Below are 10519 nucleotides of genomic sequence, written 5' to 3' on the forward strand. Positions count from 1 at the left end.
AAAATGATGCTCAGGTTTTTGTCTCTGAGCCTCAGAGACAAAACATCTCACTGAGATGAGAATTAGCGTGTTGTTTACGAGAGTCAGTGATGACAGAGTCTGTTTATATGAAATGACCGTTTGTGCTGATCAAGCTTGAAGGTTATTTCCTTTATTGGATAATCAGAATAAAACAATGTTGGATTTAAACACTGAGCGGTAAAGTTAAGGTCTGCAAAATGACAAATGATTGTATAACATTCCCCAAAATTTCTTGTGGTGTTCAAACAGCAGTTTCATAGTAAATGTACACTTATTCGCCACTTTATTAGGTGCAGATTGTTAGTATTGGGTTGGACTGTCTTTTGCCTTCAGGAATGGCTTAATTTTTCAACAAAGTGCTGGAAATCTTCAGAGCTTTTGGACCATATCAACATGATAACATCACACAGCTGCTGCGGATTTGTCAGCTCCACGTCCCAAAGGTGCTCTATTGGATTGATATCTGGTGACTGCGGAGGCCATTTGAGTACAGTGACCTCACTGTCATGTTCAAGAAACCAGTTTGAGATGATTTCAGCTTTGTGACATCATTCCTTATTCTGAAGCAGGCAGATGAAAGTGACACATGTAGTCACAGAGGGATTGATGTGGTTAGCAATGATATTATATGCTGTGGTGTTTAAACAATGGTCAGTTAGAACTATTCCTCGCACTATTACACCGCCGCCAGCATGAACCATACCAACCACACCACCCAATTTCCCGTTCTTAGCTGACAGGAGTGACACCTGGCTGGTTTTCTGAGTTACTGTTGCCTTCCTGTGAGCTTGAAGCAGTCAGGACTTTCAACATTTTCAATCAGAGAACTGCTGCTCAATAGATATTTTCTTTCATTCTCTGTAAACCCTACAGATGGTTGTGTGGGGAAAATCCCAGAAGAGAACATCACCAGTGTGCGAAATACTTTTGCGTAAACAGTCATGTCACATTCAGATTCACCTGGTTTAACTATTTCCCCATTCTGATGCTCGGTTTGAATTTCAGTAGCTCTTGACCGTGCGTACATTACTAAAAGCACTGAGTTGCTGCCATGCGATTGGCTGAGTAGATATTTGCATTAATAAGGATTTGAACATGTGTACCAAACAAGGTAGACATCTATAAGTCATGCAAAAGTATCATATACTCATATATGAGAATCAAAAACCATCAAATTATTATTATACTTTCTTTTACATATTATTTTAAAGACAAGTAAATTCTCAAAATTGCTTTTCGAAAGGGCCAAACTGACACCTGAAATGAAAACCCAGCCTTTTTTTTGGTTTTAGACATGAAAATATGAACATTAATTATTTTATGTTCCACGTGTACCTATAAATTATTATTATTATTATTATTATTATTATTATTATTATTATTATTATTATTATTACTTCAGATATTATAGTAATATATATATTTTTTAATGATATAGTAATATGTTTATTGGCTTCCTGTACTGCAGGAGGACTATTAAAACAATAAAACACATTAATTTTAAATTGTCATGTAAAATCTGAAGCTTGCAGGAAATTAAGTCGTTCTTAAAACATCAAACTCTATGTTTTGTACACTGCACACTATTTTTCACATGTGACATCCGTCACACGTAAAGAGAGCAACGGTCATGTATCACTGTCAGCCTTGTTTGACATTGTGATCTGTGTCTGCACGTAGAAATGTGTGTCCATGCGTGCGTGCGTGTGTGTGAAACAGAGAGAGAGTATTTGTGTGTGTCAAATGGTGTTTTCTGCAACAGCTCACAGTGCTGTCAGCAGAGGATGCTGCTGTGGTGTCCTCGTCCTTCCCTGAGCCGCCTATGAAAAGGCTCCAGTCCTAATTACATGATCCACCAGGCTTCTAATTCGCCATACTCCTCTCAAATGACATTTACTAATTACTCCTTCCCTTTTTAGAAACAGCTTTCTGGATTTTATCCAGCCCCCCTCATGCTCATTGTCATGTAGGAACAAACAAGTTGGCTGTTGTGGCAGTCATAGCCTATTTGATTGAAAGTGAGTAAGCAAACATACAAACAGACATCTTAAATCCCTTTAAAGCATGATGTTTTGTTAAATAATCTGGATTAGCTGAACAGAGGAATTAAATAAAATGTAGTGGGGAAATCTGCAATGCGGTGATACTGGGACGTAAAGCAGAGGCCCTCTTCAAGAAAGGCAAGTGCACTTTCTTCCCAGAGTGCAACAGTCCTTCCCTATATGTCAAAGAAACTAACTGTCATTTGCACAACTGGCAAATAAAATTATAAAACGTTAATGATAAAGTATATTTCAGATTAATTATTAACAGAAACACAAACAGGCTTACAGTTTTACAATAGATTTACAACACTCTCAGGCCGGCAGCTGCTAATTTATTAAATTCCTATTAAATTCAATTTGATCCAGATGTGCTGTGTCTTTCCCCACCAGTGGGTCAAAGATCAAAGAGATTGCTGGTGGTCTTCCAAAACCTCACAGTTTATTTGAATTATGGTTATGATGACAGTTAGTGGATGATTATATAAAGCATAGCAAAAAAGCTTATTTGAGAGCATTGGTGGGTACTTTCAGGTTACATGAAAGTGGTACTTAAACTAAAAAGAGGAAACTTTTGGGAGTTCTTGGATTACTTAAAGACCTCTTGAGTGACCTCTTAAATGGTTAAATACTTTAATGCTAATTTCCATGAGTGGCAACAAGAGTGCAAGCATCGTCTGTGCGCATGTTTTCTGTTGTTTGATTGTTAGGTATGATTGTATAGGGGCGATTGTGGCTCAAGAGTTGGGAGTTCGCCTTGTAATTGGAAGGTTGCCGGTCAATGTACCCCAGGGTGGCTGTGGCTACATTGTCGCTTGCCATCACCAGTGTGTGAATGTGTGTGTGAATGGGTGGATGTGTAAAGTGCTTTGGGGTCCTTAGGGACTAAGTAAAGCGCTATACAAATACAGGCCATTTACCATTTAGGTTTATCGCTTGCTGGATTGCCGTACAATACAATACATGGACTTGAGCTGGAATGGAGGCTGACACGTCTTGCTGATGGTCTCCAATGTGGCAGGCAGACATTGCTCCCACGGCTGCTCCCTCTCAACTCAGGCTGATTCTGCCGTGTCAAGCCCGGTTAGCTGGTCTGCCACTCACAGCTCATGAGTGGGGGGCATGGGAGAAGCTGAACCCACGACGGCTCCATTATGTTCTGACAGTACAGTGGTACTGCAAACTATCATTTAAATCTTTAAATCACACGCATCCAGGGCTTTGCATTTAAAGGACATACACTTTGGTTTTCATCTTGTCACTGGAGATAGCCATATGTTGTTCACTGACACTCCTATCATTTCCAGCTGTTGTGTAACAACAGCAGAGAGATGTTGCAGGATCACCCCCATGGCGGCCACATGCAGGAAGTCTGGGTCTGTGCACATGCAGATTTCACGAGTGCCTGGGTGATTCTTTACCAACCTGAAATACCCCCACCCACCTCACCCCAGTGTCACACTGCTGTCCAGTTGTATAAATTAAAGGATGACCACACAGCTGCCACACTGTTTACCTAACATCTAACATGGCGCAATTGCAGAGACATGCATCACACGGTACCTAACACCCAAAACCCCAGAAACCCCAGTGAGCTCTCTCATGAATCTAAAAATATGCAGCTTTTTGCTCTACATGCATGCTTCTATTTTTGCAGGCACCGATAAAACAGTGCATACAATTTGAGTACTCTACTTTAGGCGCAGGACATGAATTATAGAGCAAAGTGGCCAACAATGTGTACTGCAATCCCTGTCCACTGACCTGAGTACATTGAAAGAGAGACAGAGAGAGAGGGAGAGAGCGAGATGCAGAGAGTGTCTGTGATGAGTGACCATGAGCTGCTCTTGGAGTGTTGGTGGGCCGTGTGATGGCAGAAACCCAGCTCTTGGCAGCAGCCCAGGCCATTGTGATTTGTGCTCGCTGCTGCCTACAGGGTCGCCACCTGGCTGCTGCTTCCTTCAATCTCCCTGGGTTACACAGAGTGCATTCACAGCAGGTCTGTAATTGAATTTCACACATGTCACGGGCAGCTTAACTGTGTTTTCTGCAAGGCACATGGACAGCACCTTCAAAGATTTTATCTTGAGGTGCTTGAGAATTATCATGATGTCGGAGGGTGGATTTTAGCTCCTGTGCACACTTTGAACTACATTGGTGCTATAAATTCACTGCTCGTGGTACTAAAACATGAAAAAAAGGAGAGTTGACCTTAATCTGCCAAAGGTACAGTGTGCAATTTATTTGGATATGTTAATAAAAAAATAATTTTCAACCTTTGCTAAGCCCTTCTATCTCATACACAACATACAACAATCAGTGCATGGATAGAAGGACATACTGCTCTGCACCAAATGGGTAAGGTGAGGCTTTTGGCCGTTGCTGGCAGTTATTTCGGGTAACCTTGGTTCCATTCAACCCCAACAAAATGAATGTATTTCTTTGAATAGAAATAATGGTTCTTTAAAATGCTTTTATGTCTCCTTTTTTGTTTTTTCAAATACTGATTTTGGCAGAAAGTGTACCTAAAAAGAAAAGGTTGAATGTTTGCCAAGTTTTGTTTTGTTTTGTTCTTCTTCCCCTCAGATTGAACGTGCCCCAGGTGGAGGCCGGATGTGAGCTCAGTGTGAAAGAGAAGTGTGCCTCGAAGGTTTAACTTTGTGCAAAACGTCCCTTTGCTTGAGCGTTTCCAGCTGTGTTTCTAAGGTGTTAGCTGATTTTTTTTAAACTTTCAGCTTCTACATTACCAAAGAAAGAAATAAAACAAAGAAAGCCTATCTTAACCATATCTTGTATCTTAACCATGTTTATGAAATGCAGAGTTGGAAATGTTTAGAAATGAAGCACAGATCACTTAAGCTGACTGATTTCTTTTCTTTTTTTCTCTATTATATTTGCCCCACCTACATGTTTCAGATCATCAAACAAATTGTAATATTTAAAAAAGATAACCTGAGTATATACATGATAATTAATATAATATCATAATTAAATGATAATTTGATTTATTAAGGGTAAAAAAGGTCATCCAAGCCTACCTAACCCTGGGTGAAAAAGTAATTAGGACAGTAAAAAGGATTCTTATGATGATCTCCTTTGGGTCTTATCAGCTGCTGCTAAGCTAAACACTCCACCTTGCTCACCATGAAGTTCCATATTTTGCAGTATTAATTACTGTAAAGCATTTTAAAGAAGTGAAACTCAAAACATAAACGAGTGCTTTCAGCTGAACAAAAAAAGACTGAACTTTGGTTGAAGAATTAGCTCAAAGTCATCTTATGAAAACAAGCTGGATATAAAACAACGACTCAAGAAGTGCTTAGTTGCATTGCTGCGTGACTTTGTAAGACTTTTTCTCAGTTTGATGAGCAGCAACAAAATTAAGTACAAAGACAACAAGTAAAAACGTCTTCCAGCTCTGTAAATGTGCGTGAGTGTGGACACTGAATCTTAGCCATAATCTTCATTGGTAACATTGTTTTTATGATTAAGGAAAACAATAACAACATTGGCTTATTTTGAAATGCCATCATATATGTTTTCTTTAAGCTATGATAAGGATGAGCAAACATCTCCACCCAGGCTATGGCAGCTACAACATGAGCTGGAGCTGCTGTGGGTCTGCACCGGTTTATAAGTTATTTAACTTCAACATTTGTGTTTGCACGTTCAGCTAAGTGGAACCTTTGGACAGTGGTTGCCATCTCTTTTCCTTACTGTACAACTCCACATAAGAGACCAACACTCGCCTCAAAGTAGGCCAATTACCAGTCACTATGAATACAGACATTAATGCAATGTGGCAGAGCCCAAGAAGCAAAGGCAGGGTGTCTTCCTTCAGCTAATATGAACTCAGAGGGGACATGTAAACAAGTCCTTCCATTACATAATCAGTCCCTTTCTCCTTAAAGCATCTTCTCTTATTTTACACTCACATTCCTCCTCGTATTTTCCGTCTTAGTCACTGATTAGTGCAGAGACCAAATATTGTACTTCCCCTGGCATTCACTGTGTAATGCTGCCACACTGACCATCCATTGCTCACGGGAGAGCACAGATCTTCGCTGTTTACAGCAGTGCAAACACTTGATCTATAACTTTGGATAAGGATGACTATTCTTAATAAGTACAAGGTGGATTGCCATTACATTTTTGGCAAACAATCTTGGAATCAAAGTGAATTTAGGAAGCCCTTAACTTTGTTTTATACATATCACTAAGTCCTGTTAAAAGGCAGTTTTTCCTTCCCACGGTTACCAAGTGGATGTTGAAAGGGGCTCATTTGATTGTTGGGGTTCTCTCTCCATTATTGTAGGATATTTACTTTACAATATAAAGCATCTTAAGGCAACTATTGTGATTTGGTGTTATGTAAATAAAATTGAGTTGAACTGAATAACAGTGGGAACCGTGCTTATCTATTTCAAACACTTACAAATAATAAAATAAAATACCGCTCTTACCTGAGCTTGGTGAAACATGTTTTGAAGAGCAAAAAATGAAATTGTTTTTAAAGGGCTGTTATGGGAAACAAGCAGAATTTGACACAGCGGGTGAACAGCCCAGCACGAGACTCGGGCACAGGAAACAATTGTGGCATAAAAGGGGCGGCAGGCAGAGCTATCATCTGGAAGGATGCGGGCTATGAAATAGCCTGCAGGGGTTATTGCCAATATGGTCTCCGCAGCACTCAATCACTGTTAAATTAAATCTAAGGATGACAGATGCTGCCAATCAGTGACGGGTTAGTGAGGTCAAATTAAGATCCATTTGCTGACCTTTTCCTTGGCTGCCTCATTTCACAGTGCCTATCATCGGGGCTATCAATGGGGACTAATGAGTCTTAATGGTCTGATCCTAGTGGAGGGCCATCACTTACACTACAGCAAAACGCTCACCAGGCTCAGGCAAGGTTATACAACTGTTGACGAGTGCTCTCAATAAAAACACTATTATCTCAGCTATTGCAGTGTATCAGCAACCCCTTCAACACAATTGGGCCACCCAGGAAGAACCTTCCCTCAAGCATCTTTCCTGTGTAGGGCCCCAGTGTTGTCTGGGTAAAATTCCACACTGACACAAACAGGTTAAGGCGAGAAGTATTTCTATTCTTGTTTTTTCTGGCACATTGTGAGAAAAGACCAAATACCAACAATTAATTGAGTTTTAAAAGGACTGTCTGTCCGGACAAAAGCTTGCTCTTCCTTACTGTGGACTGCGGCTGTCGTCTAAAGACTATTAAAAACACATCAGTGAGGCACACTGTTGCACTGGCTTCATTATGAAGAACCTGGGGACTTTTCAGATCACACATTTAAATGGCAAAATGTGTTTTAATTCACACTTTGAAACAGTTCCCCTACACATGCACTATTTCCTCCACCATTGAGTAGCGTTAGCTAAAAATATGAACTGCTGAAATGATTTTTTAAAAATAATTTATACCTTAAGCTGAATGTTACAGATAGGGTCATGGAGTAACATCCTCTGCCCCCTCCAGGTAGCATCACCTGCCTTTATATCATTTGCACACCAATTCCAGCAGAATGAACAAAGTAATATAAGACACTGAAACATCTTATAGATATTAATCCTAAATCATAATTTTCCTGTGTCCGCCTTGTGGTCGGAGCTCTGTTGGTCACCTGTTCTGCTGACCTGCTATCCATTGATGGCAATCAGCGAGGCAATACTTAAGGCCAGCAAAGTCTTCCTTTTGTGGCAGTTTGTCATGGTAGTAACCAGGCCTCATTGCTTCTTGTCTTCATGTTTATGCTTTCGTTTGACCCTGATGTCCTTGTGCCTTCAGTTTCCTCGTCAAGCCACTGCTTAACTCAGCTGCAGCTTAGTAAGCTACAGCTGAGGCTGGTCACCTCTGAGAGATTCTCTGCCTCTCCAAATCCAAACTACTCACCACTCATGCCTGCCTGTCCTTCTGCCTGCCCTCTCCTCTGAATTACTGGAAAGAAAACATTGAAACTTCACTCAATTGTGCTCACTGGGCTACCCTACCCGGAGCCTCACGCTCTCCACCTGTAAGTGATGCCCCAAATTCAGAAACCACCTACCTCCCAGTAATAGCGCACCATGCTCAGAACCTAATCCCTGTATTGACTATTGACTGTCCCTGATCAACTCCACCTGTAAACCAATTCACGGGGCCACAATATTCACCAACCTCAATCTACGCAATGCTTACCATCTGATCTGATGAATGGAGACCACATTCAAAACACCTCTAAGACACTTTAAATATTTCATTATGCCATTTGGCCTCACTAACACGTCAGCACCTTTTCTGGCACTGTAAATGATGTTCTGAGGGACTTCCTGAATATCTTTGTGTTTATGTACCTAGTTGACATCCTGATTTTCTCCAGGATGCTGGAGCAGCACCGAGTCCACTCTGTATTGCAACTTCTCTCTATAAGATTCAGTCATATGATAGGGTGGCTGTAGCTCAGGTGGCAGAGCAGGTCAGCCACTAATCAGAAGGTCGGTGATTAGTGGCCACTAATCAGAAGGTCAGTGGTTCGATCCCAGGCTGCCTCCTGGGATTATTATTAATTATAGATTAATATCTATAAGATGTTTCAGTGTCTTATATTACTGCATGCCAAATATCCTTGGGCAAGATACTAACTCCATATAACCCCGGAGGGCCCGGTGGCGCCTGTGTCCGGCAGCCTCGCCTCTGTCAGTGCGCCCCAGGGCAGCTGTGGCTACAATGTAGCTGCCATCACCAGTGTGTGAATGACTGAATGTAGTGTAAAGCGCTTTGGGGTCCTCAAGCACTAGAAAAGCGCTATACAAATGCAGCCCATTTACCATTTACAAATGCAGGCCATATGTCAAGGCAGAAAAATGTGAGTTCCATTCTTTTTCAGTCACCTTTCTTGGTTATATTCTGGCAGCAGGGCAGGTCAAGACCAACCCAGCAAAGATCTGAGCCATGAGCGAATGGCCCACTCCACGTCATGGAAACACCTTCAACGTTTCCTTGTTTTTTCCAACTTCTACCAATGTTTTATTCAGATAGCTGCACCAGTGAGGTAGTTGCACCTTTCACTCAACTCAACTAAGATTCCATTTATCTGGTCCCCAGAGAGCCGTTGAGTTAAAACAGCTATTGACTTACCACGAAACCATTCACTGTAGAAGTAGACGCCTCTGATTCTGGAGTTGGGGCCGTACTCTCTGGACCCAAGGTAAGCTGCAACCTTTTGTCTTTTTCTTGCTAATCAACCTGAGCCTGCAACTATCCTACCTGCCACCTGCAATGTGGGTTCTGTGGGTTTCACTAGGCCAGGGGTGTCAAACTCAAATACACAGTGGGCCAAAATTCAAAACTGGAAAAAAGTCGCAGGCTAACGTTAATATTTATTGAAATATATTTATTCCTCCAGATATAAGAATGAATCTTTTCTTATGGACTCAAACACGTTTTGCTGAAAAACAGAATATGGAACAAGCAAAGCTTAATACTAAACAATATATATATTAGCTGTATAATACCAGTAGGCCAGCTCTAATAGTAATTTGGTATGGCTTCGCGGGCCAAATGTAATTAGGCTGCGGGCCAAATTTGGCCCGCGGGCCAGAGTCTGACACCTATGCACTAGGCCCTTCAGAATCAGCCAGACCCAGGTAACAGCCCACCAAATCACACTATGTACCAACTCCTGCCTGTTCAACAGTCATTCATTGGGTTCACACTGCCAAATTCACCTGTCACCCTGCAGTAAATGAAATGAAATATGAAATATTTAGGCCATCTTGACCATGGCTAAATGCACTACCATGTTATTGGCTGATTAGATATTTGCATCAACAAGCAGTTGAGCAGGTGTTACTAACAAAGTCGCCAGTTAGTGTAGCTTTTTACCACAGTGACTTTGATGTGATTAATTCTTATTCTTTTTCTCATTCTTCTGTTTTGATATCTTCCCTCTCTGACTGATCCCAGCAGCGGTAATTGTGGAAGTAGAAACCTTGCTGTTTGCTTTCACCTCAGATGGCTGGTTATCTTTAGCTTCTTCTTGACTTTGAAACACTGTTATGAACAAATTTGGACACTTGACAGAGCTTTTATGTATCCTAATGCAAATGTGCAAGCTCACCAAGGCTTGCAAAGAGTGATTGAGCCACGAACCGTGAAAATGTCAGGCCCTATTAATAACAATGCCGGTTCAAGCATGTAGATCATAATGTCTGCACTTCATATTGTATAGTTAGACGGCCAACATTAGATGTCTATTTATTTCGCAGAGTGAGTGCATTTTTTTTTTTCAGATTGAAGCTGCAGCCCTGGGATTAATAAGCCTCTCTCGGTCTGCCTCAGTTAGACTCAAAGCCACAAAGCCACAAGCAAGCTGAGCAGCAGCCGCCTGCAGTGCATAACAACGGCTCCAAATCTGATAGAAATGGACAAGTCAGTGTGAGGGTGTAAAAAAAAT

The sequence above is a fragment of the Neolamprologus multifasciatus genome, chromosome 7 (genome assembly GCF_963576455.1).
Source record: "Neolamprologus multifasciatus chromosome 7, fNeoMul1.2, whole genome shotgun sequence".
NCBI classification, from domain to species: Eukaryota; Metazoa; Chordata; class Actinopteri; order Cichliformes; family Cichlidae; genus Neolamprologus; species Neolamprologus multifasciatus.